This window comes from Prionailurus viverrinus, chromosome D4 (assembly GCF_022837055.1).
Source record: "Prionailurus viverrinus isolate Anna chromosome D4, UM_Priviv_1.0, whole genome shotgun sequence".
NCBI lineage: Eukaryota > Metazoa > Chordata > Mammalia > Carnivora > Felidae > Prionailurus > Prionailurus viverrinus.
Window position 1 is genome coordinate 5,976,386 of NC_062573.1, and position 17,970 is coordinate 5,994,355.

General features: G+C 38.9%; 1 pseudogene; it reads right to left on the reverse strand.

The window, feature by feature from the left end:
* Positions 1-13,656: 13,656 nt before the first annotated feature.
* Positions 13,657-14,593, reverse strand: LOC125150477 (olfactory receptor 1N2-like; annotated as a pseudogene).
* Between the last annotated feature and the right edge of the window lie 3,377 nt (positions 14,594-17,970).

Sequence of the window (17,970 nt, forward strand, 5' to 3'; positions counted from 1 at the left end):
AAAGCAAAAATGAACTATCCTCATCAGGATAAAAAGCTTCTGCACAGTGAAGGAAAACAACAAAGCTAAAAGGCAACCAACAGAATGGGAGAAGATATTTGCAAATGACATATCCGATAAAGGGTCAATATCCAAAATCTATAAAGAACTAAGAGACTCTTAAATACAGAGAACAAATTGAGGGCAGATGGGTGAAGGAATGGGTCAAATGGGTGATGGATATTAAGGAGGGCACTTTTGGGAAGGTGCAGTGGCTATCATATGTAAGAGATGAATCACTGGGTACTATTTCTGAAGCCAAGACTACACTGTATTTAACTAACTTGAATTTAAGTTTAAAAATAATAAGAATAAAAATAAATAATAAATATAAAAATATCATTGCTTCACTGGAAAAAAAAAGAACTTACCAAACTCAACACTCAAAAACCAAATAATCCACTTAAGAAATGGGCAGAAGACATGAATAGACCCTTTTCCAAAGAAGACATTCAGATGGCTAACAGACACGTGAAAAGATGCTCTACATCGCTCATCATCGGGGAAATACAAATCAAAACCACAACGAGATACCACCTTGCACCTGTCAGAATGGCTAAAATTAACAACTCAGGAAAGGACAGATGTTGATGAGGATGTGGAGAAAGGGGAATCCTTTTGCACTGCTGGTGGGAATGCAAACTGGTGTGGCCACTCTAGAAAACAATATGGAGTTTCCTTAAAAAATTTAAAATAGAACTACACTACAACCCAGCAATTACACTGCCAGGAATGTATCCAAAGAATACAAAACTGCTGATTCAAAGGGGCACATGCACCCCAATGTTTGTAGCAGTGCTATCAATAATAGCCAAATTATGGAAAGAGCCCAAAATGTCCATCGACTAATGAATGGATCCAGAAGATGTGGTATGTGTATATACAATGGAATACTACTAGATGATCAAAAAGAATGAAATCTTGCCATTTGCAACAACATGGATGGAACTATAGGGTATTATGCTTAGTAAAATAAGTCAGAGAAAGACAGATATCATATAATTTCACTCATATGTGGAATTTGAGAAACACAACAGATGAACATAGGGAAAGAGAAGGGAAAATAATGTAAAAACGGGGGGGGCAAACCATAAGAGACTCAATACAGAGAGCAAACTGAGGGTTGCTGGAGGGGAGGTGGGTGATGGGCATTAAATGGGTGATGGGCATTAAGGAGAGCACTTTTCCAGATGAGCACTGAATGTCATATGTAAGAGATGAATCACTGAGTTCTACTCCTGAAGCCAAGACAACACTGTACGTTAACTAGAATTTAATTTATAAAAAAAAACAAACACAAAAAAACCTCTTTACCAGTCTGCCTTTGATAAGGCACCCAGGACTAACTTATTTATTCATTCCACATTCAACAAGTACTTACTATGTGTCAGTCCCTGCTCTCAAGTACCAGAAAAACAATGGTAAGGAACCCAGCAGGGTTCCTGCCCTCTTTTAGTTAGTATTCTAGTCAGAGGAACCATGTAACAAACACTTAAGTAAACAAGAAAATAGGTGTTGGGGTGCCTGGGTGGCTCAGTCTGTTTAAGCGTCATCTTCAGCTCAGGTCATGATCTCGCGGTTTGTGAGTGCGAGCCCCGTGTCAGGCTCTGTGCTGACAGCTCAGAACCTGGAGTCTGCTTAGGATTCTGTGTCTCCCGCTCTCTCTGTCCCTCCCCTGCTCATGCTCTGTCTCTCTCTGTCTCTCCATGATAAATAAATGTTAAAAATTTTTTAAAAAAGAAAATAGGTGTTAAAGTGAAAACAAAATGTAGCAATGACTAGCAGATCCCTTTAAATTTCATGGTCAACAAAAGACTCAAGGAGGAATGGATAAGAAAGGCCCGGCCAAGTGAAGAATTGGGGGAAGTGTATTTCCTATAAGAAACAATAAATGCAAACGTGGGAGGAGCACATGTATTTGGGGAAGCAGGAAGAAGGCAAGTGGGGTCAAGTGTAGTGAGCAAAGGCGAGTGGCAGGAGAGGTGGGTGAGGAGGTGGGCACCATCAGGAATGACCAGAGAGTGCAGATTCTCAGAACCATCAGAGAGCCATGGGCATGGGGGGTGTTTAAGCAGCAGAAGCCATAATCTGACCTACAATATGGAAAGAGTATTCCACTGCTGTGGAGAAGATTGTAGGGGCCAGAATGCCAATGGGGAGGCCTGTAAGGAAACACATGAGGGACCCAGAAAAGTAGCTGGGGAAATAGAGTGAAGTGGATGGATTTGGGCTCCACTTTAGAAAGTTTAGGGACTTTTCTCAAGGAACCACAAGTGATGGATCTGATGTGTAGCAAAAGGCTTTTCACTTCTCTGGCTGCACCTGTACCCTAGAGGTACAAATAGTAAAAGTATCTAAAATGAACAGAAAAGAATGAAGGTGATTTCTTTTACCCTCAGGGGCTATTTAAAAACTGTACAGCTAGAAGAATCAGAGAAATGATCTCTAAAATATTTCTTAAATTAGGCAGAATCCCTGTAATGTCCTGGAAACGTCAGAAAACTAGGAGGGAGGTGCCAGAGATGTGGCTAACTCTGTTATTCCCAGAAGGGGAGAGAATGAAAAAGGCAAAGGCTTTCAGGGCCCGTTCAAAAATCATAGGTATAAAAGCTATTTGTGATATGTCTACTGTGTGCCAATGACTTCTATCGTTTAATCTATACCACCCATGTACTAAATATGTTTACCTTACATTTTCAGATCAGAGAGACTAACTGACCAGCCTAAGATCATATAGCTAGTAAGAGGACAAGTCAATATTCAAACCAAGATCTCTTTTCTGCCAAACCTGGAAGTCAGTCCATTATACAACTCTGCTTCCTAAGATAGGAAGATCTTTACTTTCTCATGGGCACTACAGATATTTGTCAACTTTGGGAGTACTTTGGGTTTTCCCACTACTTTGGGAGTGTAACCATGTGGGGTAGACTCATCCTTTAGAATGCCTCTACAGTGGGTCTAGGGAGCCATGTTTGCAATATTTCATCTATTCAAATACCTACTGGTTGCCTACCTTATGCCAGAAATGCCTGTGGGCACTGGATATTTATGGTTAATCAGAATAGGCACAGTCCCTGGCCTTGCAGGCTAATTAGAGAGACTGACAATAAATAATTAAACAAGTGAATATGTAGTTAGAAACTCTGAATAGTACTGAAAAGGAGAAGTGTGGTAATATCACTGAGAAAGTATAATTGGAGGACCTAATTTATTAAAAAAAATTTTTTTTTCAACGTTTATTTATTTTTAGGACAGAGAGAGACAGAGCATGAACGGGGGAGGGGCAGAGAGAGAGGGAGACACAGAATCGGAAACAGGCTCCAAGCTCTGAGCCATCAGCCCAGAGCCTGACGCGGGGCTGGAACTCACGGACCGCAAGATCGTGATGGAGGACCTAATTTAGATAAGAGGTCAGGGAGAATTTCTTTAAGAAAGTTAAGTATAATTGGGTACCTGAACTAGTAATGAGCTCTATCAGGGGCAGAAGAAAGAACAGGAGGATAGTAAACCTCCTAGCCCATGTGAAAGTCCAAAGGTGGTAAAGGGCCTGAGTGTGGGAGAACCCATGTGGCAGGAGAAGAGTGAGCAAGAAGAGTTACATAATACATGTCCCAGGCTCTCTGGCCACAGATGATGGAACCATGGAGTCCCCTGAATCAAGCGGAGTCAATCGAGTTGTCTTTTCAAAAACTTGGAGTTAGTGGTATAGAGTTTAGCCAGTTAGTTTGGGATCTGAAGACATAAATACATACAGAAATTGAAGTTCCTGTAGAATTAGGAAAAGAAGCAGCATTCTGGCCACCACACTGTGTGCAAACAAACCTTTGTTACAGTGGACCAGAAATGGAGATGGATCTGCAGAGGGAACATTGGAACGACTTGGAGAAAAGAGCACTCAGGAGGCATAGCATTTCAGAAAGACATAGAGTAGCTGCCTCCCGATTTTCTCGTGCGATCCATTCTCTAGAGTCTTTTTCCCCATAACAGGGGGCAGAATGACTCAGCGCTTAAGAGTATGGATCTGGGTGTAAAAAACTACCTGGGTCATCTCTTAGTTGTGGGTAAATTACAAAACGTCTCAGTGATCACAATAGTATGAAGAATTAATGAGAATTGGCTTATCTGCGACACACTGTGCTAAAATGACTTTACTTACCTCACTGCATTTTCACTATCTTATAAGATGAATTCTCTGTTTTTCAGATAAGGAAACTGAGGTGAAGGAATTTGTCCCAAATGAAGCAGCTGGTAAGTAGTAAAACCCAGACTTGAACTCTGGTCTGTCTGATTCATCACTTACCCAAGCGATCTCAACCAATCTCACACGTTATTGAACAGCGGGGTTCTGTGGCCAAAACACTTTCTCCTTGGACAATGCAAAGTCGCATCACAGCCCCATCTGGAGACTCAGCCTGTACCCCTTATGGAGTGGAAAGGAAATCTAGTGTGGTGGGTAACTGCAGGGTAGATTTGTGGAGTCTCAATTAATGGAACTGAGAGGGCCTGAGGGGGCCCATGGTGGGAATATTTATCAGATTTGGAGGCTCCAGCATTCTCATTAGTGGGAACAGAGGACTAATTATCTCTGAATCCCGAAGGGGAGAAGGTGCATCGCTGCTTTCAAGTGGGATTCCTGTTCTACCTGTACACCCTTAGAGGGTGTTCCCCCATCCATCTACTTGAGAGGCACTGCTCTGGGCTTGCTACTGTCACCCCAGTCACTGCAATCTGTAACACAGAAGGAAGCTTGGGTAAAAGGTGCAGGCATCTGTTTTTTCATCCCAACTTGAGATCGTCTTGGCCCAAGTATCATGGCCAGTATTCTGACCCTCCTGTGTCTTATTCTCCTCATAAAGTGCAACTAAGGTGTCTTTTGTAGAGCAGAAATTGAGAAATTGATAATGTAGACCAATTTTTCAGTTGCAATGATTTATTTCATTTACCATTTGTGAGCTACATCAACGTTTAGTGTGTATTTGGTTTATTCTGATTTTGTTGAGAATTCCACTATGTGATTATACTGCCATTTTTAATCAATTATAATGTAGATGGGCAATTAGGTTTTTTCTAGTTTGAGACTATTATGAATAGAGCTGCCATGGATATCTTGTAAATATCTTATAAATAAGCATATACATGCAGTTTGCTGGAGTATGTACATAGGAATGGAAATGCTGTGTCACGGGGCGTACATTTATAGGTAATACCGAATGGCACTCCAGGGGTTTATACTAATATAAACCTCCATTTGTAGCACAAGGTTTTAGTTGCTCTAGTAAGACCCAGATTGCTAGTCTTTTGAGTGTTAGCAGTGCTGATGGGTGTGTAATAGTACCTTATTGTGGTTTTAATTTGTATTTGATATTAACTTAATTTGAGCATCTTTTAACATTTTTTTAATGTTTATATTTGAGAGAGAGATACAGAGACAGAGAGTGAAGGGGGAGGGCAGAGAGAGGGAGACAAGAATCTGAAACAGTTCCAGGCTCTGAGCTGCCAGCACAGAGCCGGACGCAGGACTCAAACTCACAAACTGAGAAACCGTGACCTGAGCCAAAGTTGGACACTCAACCGACTGAGCCACCCAGGGGCCCCAAACACCTTTTAATATGGGCATTTTTCATTTGGGTATCTTCTTGTGTGAAGTAGCTAGTTAAATCTTGTGCTTATTTTTATACTGCATTTTTTTTCTTTTTTCTTATCGTATTGGAGAACCTTTCATATATTCTGAATTTGACTTATCTGGTGAAGATAGATGGATATATGGATTGATAGATGGACTAATTGATCGATTGATCAATCGATAATCTCTGCGTTGCCTTTACATTATCCAAATGGTATAAATAATATATTTTGGTGAATAACAAATCATAAATTTAATGTAGTTCAGTTAATCTATTTGTTCCTTTATGATGAGTACTTTTTGTGTTTTGTTGTAATCTGGCCAAATATATAGAGATACTCTCCATGTTATTTCCAAACAGCTTTTTTTTTTTTTTACCTTTTATAGTTAGATCTATCATCCTTCCAGAAGTAATTATTTTTGTTACCATGAGTTATACTTCATCTTTCTTCTGTAGAGACATTCAGTTACTTTGGCACCATTTGTTGGATGGGCCATCCTTTCTTCACTGCACATCACTGTCACTCACTGCAGGATCACCTTTGCCCCATACATGTGTATACATGGATAGCCATGCATACAGATCCCTGTATGAAGTTTTCCTTTCTCTCAGGTAAGTACTTGCAAGTGGAATTGTTGGGTCAAGTGTATGTTTAAACTTTATGAGAAGCTGCCCAACCGTTTCCCCACGTGGCTCTGCACTCTGCATTACTACCAACAATGTATGAGAAAATTCTACTTTCTAACATTCTCAGTACCACGGGGTGTGGTCAGTCCTTTGAATTTTAGCCATTTTAGTGAGTTCATCGTAGTATCTTCTTGTGCCTTTCATTCCCTGTTATCTAAGGACTAACGATGTTGAGTTTCTTTACACAAGCTGATTTGCTATGTATCGCCTTTGGTGAAATAACTTTTCAAGTCTTTTGTGTGTGCTTTTTTAAAATAATTGGGTTGCTTGTCCTCTGTATGTATTCTGGATTCAAGTCGTTATTAGAAATATGTTCTGCAAATATTTTCTGCCAGTCTGAGGCTTGTGGGTTTTTAATTATATTTTATAAAGAGTCTCTTTTAAAGAGCAAATACATTTTATTTTTAAGAAATCTAAATTATAAATTTTTCTAGACTTCTGTGTCCCACCTAAGGAACTTTTGCCTACCCCATGTTTACCAGGATTTTGTTCAGTGTTTTCTTCTAAAGGTTTTATAGTTATAGTTCTTACACATTTGGCCCATTTCAGGCTCCGTTTTGTATATGGTACAACATAAGAGTCTTTGTTCATTTAATATATATTGAAATACATATAAATATAGGTAGGTAGGTAGATAGATATTGAATGATGCTGGCACAATTTGTGGAAACAATATCTTTTCTACATTGAGTTATGTTGGCACATTTGTAAAATATTAATTGATCATATACATATTGGTCTATTTCAGGATTATTCACTCTGTTCGTTGATCTATATTCCTATTTTCATGCAATTATTATTTTCATTGCTATGGATTTATAAAAAGTGTTGAAATTAGACAGCGTAAGTCTGCCAGGTTTCTCATTTTTAAATTGTTTTGGCTATTCTGATTTCTTTTTATTTCTATATAAAATTAAGCATTAGCTTCTAAAAGTAGTCTGCTTTAGTAGTCAATGTGCTTTAACCACATTGAATCTATAGATCATTTTGGGAGGAAACCTGCCACCATAACAATACTGAGTCATTCAGTCCATGTGCATGGTACATCTCTATGTATTTGAGTCTGCTTTAATTTTACTCATGAATGTTTTAGAGTTTTTAATGTACTAGTATACACATATTTTGTTAAGATCATCTGTATATATTTCTTAATTTTTGTACAGTTATAAACTGTGTTATTGTATCCCTAGCATTCAGTCCTTATTTCCCCTTTCTCCTAGCCCTTAGAAACCACCAACCTACCTTCTCTCTCTGGATTTTCCTATTCTGGACATTTCATATAAATGGACTGATATAATATGAAGCCCTTTTTGATTGGCTTGAATTTTGCTTAATATTTTCAAGATCTGTTCATTTTGCAGCATGAATTAGTACTTCATTCCTTTTGATTGCTGAATAATATTCCATTATATGGATCTACCACTTTTGTTTATCCACTCATCCGTTGATGGACATTTGAGTTGTTTCCACTTTTTGGCTGTTGTGAATAATGCTGCTATGAATATGAATGTACAAGTTTTTGTGTGGACATGTGTTCGGTTCTTTTGTATATATACTTCAGAGTGGGATTGCTGGATCATACAGCAAAGTTATGCTTAATTTCAGAGAAACTGAAAACTAGTTCCCAAAGTGCCTGTACCATTTCACCTTCCTACTGGCAGTTATCCCACCAGTTTATCCCACTAGTTTATCCCACCAGTTTATTCACATTCTCATCAACACTTGCTATTGTCTGTTGTTGTTGTTGCTGTTGTTTTATTTTAGTCATCTTAGTGGATGTAGAGTGAAATCTCTCTGTGGTTTTGAATTGTATTTCTCTAATGACTAATGATGTTGAACATCTTTTCATATACTTTTATGACATACTTAAATCAGCACACTCAGAGCATGGTTATTAGCTTGGCCATTGAAACATTTACCCCTTTTCTGAGAATTCCTTTTCCATAATTCTTGTGAGTGCTCTTGGCATTCTATGATCTTCAGCATTAATCTATATTCCCTGAAAGATCCAGACCATACTAAATATTTTAGTACTGTTGTTCCTCTGCCTTGACAATATGGGAACTTAAATTACTATGAATCAGGCATATCAATTTAGAAAAAGAAAAAAGTTATCATTCAATGGTTTTATTAGTAACTGTTTGAGAAATGATCAGTTGGCACTCTCCATCCATTCTGACTTTGTTCTGCTGTACCTTCCTACACTTGAAAAGCTGGAAAGAAGAAAGGAATACTTTCCCCAGACTCCTTTGCGGGTCAGGTCCTGGATATGAATTAGGTTCTATTCAATAGATGTACTTTTGTGAAATTTGGAATAGTGAAATGAGATGAAGCGCATTTGGGGTTTTTGTTTTTGTTTATTTTTGCCTTTTCTACTGTCAGATGTATTAATGGAGCATTTTTTTCTGCAGTAGAATTTCGGCGTCCAATCAGCAGGTACATAGATGCTGACAGGCAGTTGCATTGAGAATAGCAGTTGGATTCCACTTTTCTGGGTCCAGTCATCAGTTTAGGGGGAATAAACATGTATTTTTTATGTTAATCCCTGATATCTGGGTTGTAGCTGCACGGATATGCTCCTGAATTCATAGTTCCAATGGCGACCTTCTGATTCCCCACCTTCCTGATGACATAAGAGGTAGAAGTACTCCATGTTGGTCTCATTATTCTTGTCCTCACATTTATTCCTAGCGACTCATTCTAGAGCCTGTGATTCTATGACACTGTAAATGACTTTGTAAGGACCCAATTCCTCGGATTAACTTAATTTTTGCTTAAAATACCAATGGTGGTTTCTTTTGCCTACCCAGAACGTTGATGAATAAAATAGATAAAGAAATGTAGACTTAACCCTGTCAGGCCCGTGATGCTTATGTGGATAGACAGAAAACCCTTTCAGTCTCAAATGAAAAATGACATCATAACTGATTTTTAAGACAAATGAACCTTTTCTATTTTTTAAAATACTTAATTTTCTTTAAAAAAGCCTCTGTCTCTCTCCCTTGTAGCAGAATACAGATGGTTGATGATTCAACTTAATGAATTTTCAACTGTATAATAGTGCAAAAGTGATATGCATTCAGTACAAACAGTACTTTGAATTTTGATCTTTTCCTGAGCTAGCAATATGTGGCACATATCATGATGCTCTCTTGGGATGCCGGCAGCAACAGCAACAGCTTCCAGTCAGCCATGTGATCAGGGGGGTAAACAAGCAATACACTTGCAACCATTCTGTCCCATACACCCATCTCCATTGTCACTTTCCATATGGTATTCAATAAAGTGCATGAGTTATCCAACAGTTATAAAATAGACTTTGTGTTAGATGATTTTGTGCACCTGTAGGCTAATGTAAGCATCCTGAGCACATGTAAGGTAGGCTGGGCTAAGCTGTGATGTTCAGTAGGTGAGGTGTATGAAATGCATTCTAACTTCAGGATATTGTCAACTTATGGTGGGTTCATCAGGACATATTCCATTATGAGTCAAGGAAGATCTGTATATAATAACCTCATCTAGCATCTCTTTGTGGAAAACAGAGTTTTCTAGAAATTCTCTCTTAAACAAGAGAAATATTAATTTTATTTCCACAGAAAACTCCAGACAACCAGAGTATACATATTGGCCAAAAAGAATTGATATAAAAATTTAAAGATATTTCTATTTATGTTTATTGAAGTAAGATTTTACTATGGAAAATACAAGTGGAAAGTGGATATGGAAGAGAGACAAGAACAATCATACATAATTCCATCACCCTGGGATAGTACCTTTTAATATTTTGGTATATTCAAGTTTTTTTAGACAAGTATTATGAATAATGAATTCATAATGAGTTCAGTATAGTGATGTGTTATCAGATATTGGAAAGCTCACACACTACTCAATCATATCAACATAGCATAATTAGCCACAATGACTAAAATTTGAGAGCTTTCTGTTTCTCTTATGAGTAATATCTTTATATCAAAGTTATTACTGACGAATGGATAAAGAAGATGTGGTTTATATATACAATGGAATACTACTTGGCAATGAGAAAGAATGAAATCTGGCCATTTGCAGCAATGTGCATGGAACTGGAGAGTGTTATGCTAAGTGAAATAAGTCAGAGAAAGACAGATACCATATGTTTTCACTCATATGTGGGTCTTCAGAAACTTAACAGAAGACCACAGGGGAGGGGAAGGGGAAAAAAAAGTTACAGAGAGGGAGGGAGGCAAACCATAAGAGACTCTTGGATACTGAGAGCAAAGTTATAAATAATATTGTTTTACTATTTCCTTGATCAAACTCCTGGAAGTGAAAGAGTAGGTCATAAGGTACAAATTTTTTTTAAATGTTTTATTTATTTTTGAGACAGAGAGAGACAGAGCATGAGCAGGGGAGGGGCAGAGAGAGAGGGAGGCACAGAATCCAAAGCAGGCTCCAGGCTCTGAGCTGTTAGCACAGAGCCCGACACGGGGCTTGAACTCACAGACTGTGAGATCATGACCTGAGCTGAAGTCAGATGCTTAACTTACTGAGCCACCCAGGTGCCCTGGTACAAATATTTTTTATGCTCTAAATATATATTATCAACTTATTTCCTGGAAGTCTATACCAATTTGTATTCCAATTACCAGTAGCATTTCAGAATATCTCCCTCACCTGCTTTTATACAGCATCAATTATTGTCATTAAAACAACACAATTATAATATCTAATAGTATTTTACAATATAAATTTGGGATGACGTTATTTCTAAAATTTTTACATTGTGATTCTGTACTATGTAAAGGACTATTTCCATTCTCAGAATTTTATTAGTTGTAATTAGCTATCTATATCCCACAGGATATATAGTGGGATTCTTAGATATGACATAAAGTCTCTAAATTTTTGTATACAAAAGAAATACTTTACCTAATTAAAATATATTAAAGTTTGAATATAGTTTTTAAAATGACAAATAAAGCAAATATACCTTCTGAAAAAAAAAGTAAAGCACCAGTGACTTTTTAATTTATGGAGTCTTTATTTACAATACTTATGCTGTCCTTTACCAAGTCATTACCCCTGCCTAAACAATATTCTGGTTATTTTATGAGTCTTATAAGGGGCAAATATAGTTGAGAACAAGAGACTAGGAGAAACAGATAAGGTATAACCATATATATTCATCAATATACCTGCACCTAAAATTTCTGGACTCAGAAATATCTCCAGAAATATCCTATCCATTTGAGTCCATTTGGTTTAAGAAGATCACCTTCAAAAGTGTAAATGGTCCTGCGGGAGAGTGAACCTTACTCGCCGATTGAGTGCATGTCTTTTAAGAGATATAATGATATTTGGTTTAGCCCTCCAGGAATGGGAGTTTGATTGCTAAGATAGCCTATTTATACAGGGCGGAGAACAGACTGAATAGATAGTAAACAGTATGGTGTATTTGGGTGCCTGGAGGGCAGAGGTGGTGATATTAAGGTAAGAAATTGGCTCAGAAAAAAAAGGGATATTACCGACAAACACAAAGGTTGATTTAAAAAAATTTTTTTTTTTAATGTTTATTCACTCTTGAGAGAGACAGAGACAGAATGTGAGTGTGTCAGGGGCAGAGAGAGAGAGGGAGACACAGAATCAGAAGCAGGCCCCAGGCTCCAAGCTGTCAGCACAGAGCCTGACACGGGGCTGGAACTCACCAGCTGTGAGATCATGACCTGAGCGGAAGTCGGACACTCAACCGACTGAGCCACCCAGGTGCCCCAAAGTTGATTTTTTAAACCTCTGCTTTCCTACTAGAAATTGCAGTAGTAGATTGCTGTGGTCAGGGCATGTAACCTACTTCAAGGCCAGGATGGTCTGGTCTGGTTTCCCTGGTTGTCATGTTATTTCCACCTCTTCTATCTAAGAAGAAGGGATGGAGAGAAGGGAGGATGGTCAAAGGGAAACGCACACAGGTGCAATCTTCTTCTTGTATAATCGTCTTCCTTTCAAAGCAAGATCTGTTGTAGAAGACATCAAAAAGTCACACCCTCCTTTTTAATAAACTTGATCGGAGCGCCTGGGTGGCGCAGTCGGTTAAGCGTCCGACTTCAGCCAGGTCACGATCTCGCGGTCCGTGAGTTCGAGCCCCGCGTCAGGCTCTGGGCTGATGGCTCAGAGCCTGGAGCCTGTTTCCGATTCTGTGTCTCCCTCTCTCTCTGCCCCTCCCCTGTTCATGCTCTGTCTCTCTCTGTCCCCAAAAAAATAAATAAACGCTGAAAAAAAAATTAAAAAAAAAAAACTTCATCAAGGATGAACTGGACTTTGAGTCTTTGGAGAGCCCTGTTTTTAGGTGCTTCTTTATCTCTCTGGGGTGACTTTCTAATCATTGTAATATTGTTTTGCCAACTCTCAAATTTAATTCCTAGTTCTAAAAATACCCTCATTTGAAACATGTGGATATAAAAAAAAAAATAGTAACCTGTAACCCCACTGCAAAAATATAACCTCTGTTAAGCTTGTGACTTCTCAGAACACCCATTTCCACCAGACTACCTTTCCTCAAATTATTGCTCTAAAATTTCCAGCACACGTGATTTATAGTTTTGTGTTTGCATTTTTGATATTTTATTAAAGAACCCAGAAAATAAACTGGATACTTTAGTACAAAGTTGGCACAACAGTAGGAATACATAAATATTGACTCTGTTTCACCAGCCATTACCATAACAGAAAGGAGTGTTCTTGAGTTAAATAAATGAAATATTAAGGAAATACCATAAAATATATATTAATTTAATTCTTCATCTCCTATGACAATCCTTCAATATTTATCATGATCTCCACAATGTGGTATAGTAGAAAGATGATGAGTATTAGAATCAAACTTACCTGGTTTGGGGAAGTTATTTACATTCTGAGTCATACTTTTTACAACCCTGCCTCAAAGAACTGATGTGAAGAACAATGAGGAACCTTGTAAATACTCAATACATGTTTGTATTCTCATACCTTCACCCTGTGCCATAGTACCCAAGAGTAGGGGTACTTGAATCCAGAGTGTATGTCATATACATTAGTTCACTCTGGCTAATACTCTGGTTTTAGAGATGAGAAAGGAGAATGGTGTCTTGCCTTCCCTTAGCACTGAGATCCAGAGAAAGCCTGAGACAGAACATCTCATTCTAAAGCCAAATAAATGAGTGAGAATCTCCTTTTTGTTGTGCCCCTAACCCGGAGTTACCTGATAACCTTCCCTTAAAAATCAGTCTGAGAGTGGTGAAATCACCAAAATGATGGAGGGCAGGGTTGCTCAGGATACCAGGACCAGGCATCACCGTCATGGTGAGAGGAATGTTTTCCAATTGCCAAATAGTTTACACAAGGCCTCCTTCATGTCTCTGTTCGTCAAGCTATAGATGAATGGATTTAGCATGGGGATAATCACCATAGAGAATGGCATCCCTGCTTTGATTCTCTGCAGAGTGAGTTGATGGAGGAAATAAATAAACACCTATAAGAGATCCATAGAAGAGCAGAACCACTGTGAGGTGAGAACCACAGGTAGAGAAGGCTTTCTAGCACCCTCCAGGAGATGAGATGCCAAACATAGTCCAGGAAATGCGGACATAGGAGAGGACAATCAGCATGAGGGGAACCGTGAGGAACATCAGGCCCATGGTGATGATCATCAGCTCATTAATGTGGGTATCTGAGCAGGCAAGCTTCAGTAGAGCACTGGGATCACAGTAGAAGTGAGGGATGGCTTTGTGGGCACAGAAGGCCACACAGGTCAGAGGCAGTGTGTTCACCAGGGCAGGGCAGTTGGTTAGCACCCAGCATTAGTGCACAAAGGGACTCATAGCTGTGCTGTAATGGAGTAGCTGACAGATGACCACATAGCAGTCATATGCCATCACAGCCAGAAGGCAGTTGTCAAGGCCACCAAACACAAGGAGGAGATACAGCTGTGCAAGGCAACCAGAATGGGAGATGGTCCAACTCTGGGTATGAATGTTGGCCAGCATTTTGGGTATTGAAGCAGAGGTGAAACAGACATCAGTTAATGATAAGTTTGCCAGGAAGAAGTACATGGGAGTATGAAGGTGTGGGTCAGAGCTGATGACCAGGATGATGAGCAGTTTCCCTGTCATGGTGAACAGGTACACACCCAGAAAAACGCCAAATAGGAGAGATTGCTCCTCTGGCTGCTCAGAGAGTCCTAGAAGGAAGAAGTCTGAAATAGCAGTTTGGTTCATTCTGCTTGGTTTTCCCATCCCTGTAGTTCTTGTTATCTGTTCAGATATTCCCTGTGTTAGTATTTAATTATTAGATCAACCACAGATGTATCTGTGTAGCCAGAACTATATTGGGGAAAAAAGGAGAATAAATGGACCTTGACAATGAGAATCTTGGATCTCATTGGACATGTAAGAAAATATCCACAGGACATAGAAACAGGCAAGATAATATCCATACAAATGCAGATTGTGCTTTTGGTTTAAATGGGGTCCAGGGAAGAGATCAGTTTGACTAGAGAAGTCAGTGTAGGCTATTGGAGGAGCTAAGAATTGAGCATATCCTTGAAGACATGATTGGAAAAGTCATTAATGTTTAGTGATTGATAATTTCCTTTGATGCCTCTCCCCCAACACACACACACACACACACACACACACACACACACACACACTCACCAATTAGGCAAAATAGCCTCCTCTCTACTAGCCTCCCCAATCCCTAGAACTTGACCGCACCATTTAGCTCCCCTCCCTATGCCCTTCCCTAACTGGGGCCACAGGGTATGTGGACTAAGGGCAGTGAGTATCTGTGATGTCTCATCTACCGCATCTCCTCCTCTCCACAAACAGGAAGGGGGCCACACCCACCCCATGATCACTGTCTCTTCTTTGTCACTGTCCTCTTCCTCTTCTGCTTCTTTGTACCTATATGCACTCTAGGAACTGATATTTCAGTTCTCCTGGCCTCTCATCATGATCAGCTCCTATTTGTAGAGACTGGTTAAATACCAGACATCTTCATGGCATTCTTTTATTCTTCATAAGGCCATGACATAGGTGCTACTATCCTTGTAAATGATGACACTGAGCTTCAGAGATATTTGATGTATTCAAGATCAGATAGCTAGTAAATGACATTCAAATGCAGGTGTGCCTGACTCCAGAGCCTGTGCCTTTACCCCTACAATTGTACCATATTTCTCCAATATTTACTTTTCATCAGAGGAAGGAAGATGGAAGGAATCAGGCTCTGGTTCTCTGGGCTTGAAAGTAGCCACTCTGTTCTGCTCCCCTGGGATTTAGAGAGAGCTGGTGTGAGAGCTCATTCCATATTGGCCTTGTAAAAACTATGGCCTTAGACGTTTCTGTAAATAGTTAATCCTCTATTTGTTCTTTGGTTCGTAGAGTGACTTCTGATCTTAGGTGGAGAGTCAGCTCATCTACCCAGGAAACTTCTGCCTAGTTGTTGTGTTGGGAAGTGTGTGTGTGTGTGTGTGTGTGTCCTGCCCCTTGTAGATTCTCACCTGTGAGAGCACGGATCAGTGTCCGGCATCTTCAGATTTTCCATTTCTTTCTCCTGGATGGATAATTCACAATGAGGAAGTTTCTGGGATCTTTAAGACTCAGTCAGCAGAGTTTGTGTCTATTGAGTCCAGAGTTCATTAGGAACATGGAGTGTATGATTCCTTTGCAGCTTCCCTAAGCCTGAGAAGACAAGAGACTTTCTTAGGGTTTTAAAGGCTTCTTGAAAACATCTCCCAAAGTGCTCATTAGAGCCAACCTCAGTGTCATTGTGCAGCCTTTCCTCCAGCCAACTCTGGCTGGATGCTGGGAGAACTGAGGGCAAATATTTCCCAGAGTTAAGCTCAGATGTCGGTCTCAGGAGTGTGATTCTGAGGCCTCTTACTGGGATACAGTGCACTTCAGCCTGACCAGCAGGTCCCTAGGAAATTGTACCTATGCACTGGACAGTTGAATTTCTGTCCCATACTCTAAGCAAAATTGCATTGAGGGAAGTGTCAGAAATATAAATTATAATGATTTCTGTTGGTGATTTTCCTAAACAAAGTAGTCCTAATGTAGAGCAACCTCCTCAAGTCCTAAACTCTCAAGTAAATGAGGCAGCCTATATAGAGCACACCAACCATAATGTCTGATACATAGAAGCTGCTAAAAATGTTTTATCTCCTGTATTTTTATTAATACTATTGAATTGATACTATTATTAATATTGTTGAACACTTTCATTACACAATCTCAAGTAATACAGGAAGCTTAGATACAGGAACTATTATTATTCCCATTTTACAGATGATGAAACAGAGGTCCAGGGAAGATAACGACTTGACCAAGGTCATACAACTACTAAATGAAGGTGGTAGAATTCCAACCTAAGTCTGCATGACCCTAGAATCCATGTTCTTAACCACACTTTGTCCTAGTATCATTACTGGTTTTAATTGTCAACAATTCCACAGATAGAAAATAATCTCATTTTTCTAACTCACATGTCTCTGGTTACTAGTGAGATTGACTATTTGTTTCATCTGCTTTTTAACCATGGTTAATTATTCCCCAAATTATCCTATTAATATGTTTCTCCTTTACCTACTGGGATATTTGTGGGGTTTTAAAATTGATGTTAGAGGCAATAAAACAAATGAAAATATTTTATGGGTGTTGTTTTCTGTCCTTGCCATTCCAAGACGTCTACAACTTTTTAAAAATGTTTTTTATAGTCAAAATTGACAGATATGTGGCTTTGTGATTTTTTCCATTACTTTTATACTGAAAAGTCTTTCATCTTACATAACAGGAAAATGTCATTTAGTTATTTCTTCTAAATTTTAAACAGTACATTTAAAATTTTTTCTCCTTTTTTCTTGCAATATTTTATTTAAATTCAAGTTACTTAACATACAGTGTAGCATTCCTTTCAGGAGTAGAATTTAGTGATTCATCCCTTAAATATAATACCCAGTGTTAGTCATAACAAGTGCCCTCCTTAATGCCCATCAACCCAAATTTTAATTTACTTGCAATTTATGTTGTGGTATAGTGAAAGAAAAAGATCTACTTTTACTTTTAATTACTCACAATAGCTAGTTTTATCAGGACTATTTTTTAATAACTCATGCATTTTCCAGTGCACAGGTCTGTGCACCTGTGCCTGGCCTTTCCAAATCATGTGGGCTGCTCACAGCACTGGCAGCAGAGTTCTGAAAGTGGGCCTCTTGACAGCAAACATTTTAAGAGATCAAGGTGAAAACTGCATGATTTTCATAAAACCTAGCTTTGGAAATCCTAGAATCTCATTTTCACTACCTTCTATAGATCAAAGAAGTCATGAGGGCCAAGCCAGTGACTAAGGGAAAGAAATTAAGCTCCATCTGTCCATAAAAAGAATAGCAAATAACTTTTGGCTTTCTGTAATTTACCACCACATGAAATTATTTAAATTCTTCTCACATTCAAAATCAATTCACTCCTTCCCTCAAAGCTCAGAATTTCATTGCATTGGAACATCAGGTCAGTGTCCAAGATCTTGTGTCGAAACGAGGTCCTGGTGAAAATGTGTTTCCTTAGATTCACTTCCCTGTTCATTGTCCTTCTCAATCTGGAGACGTGGGACG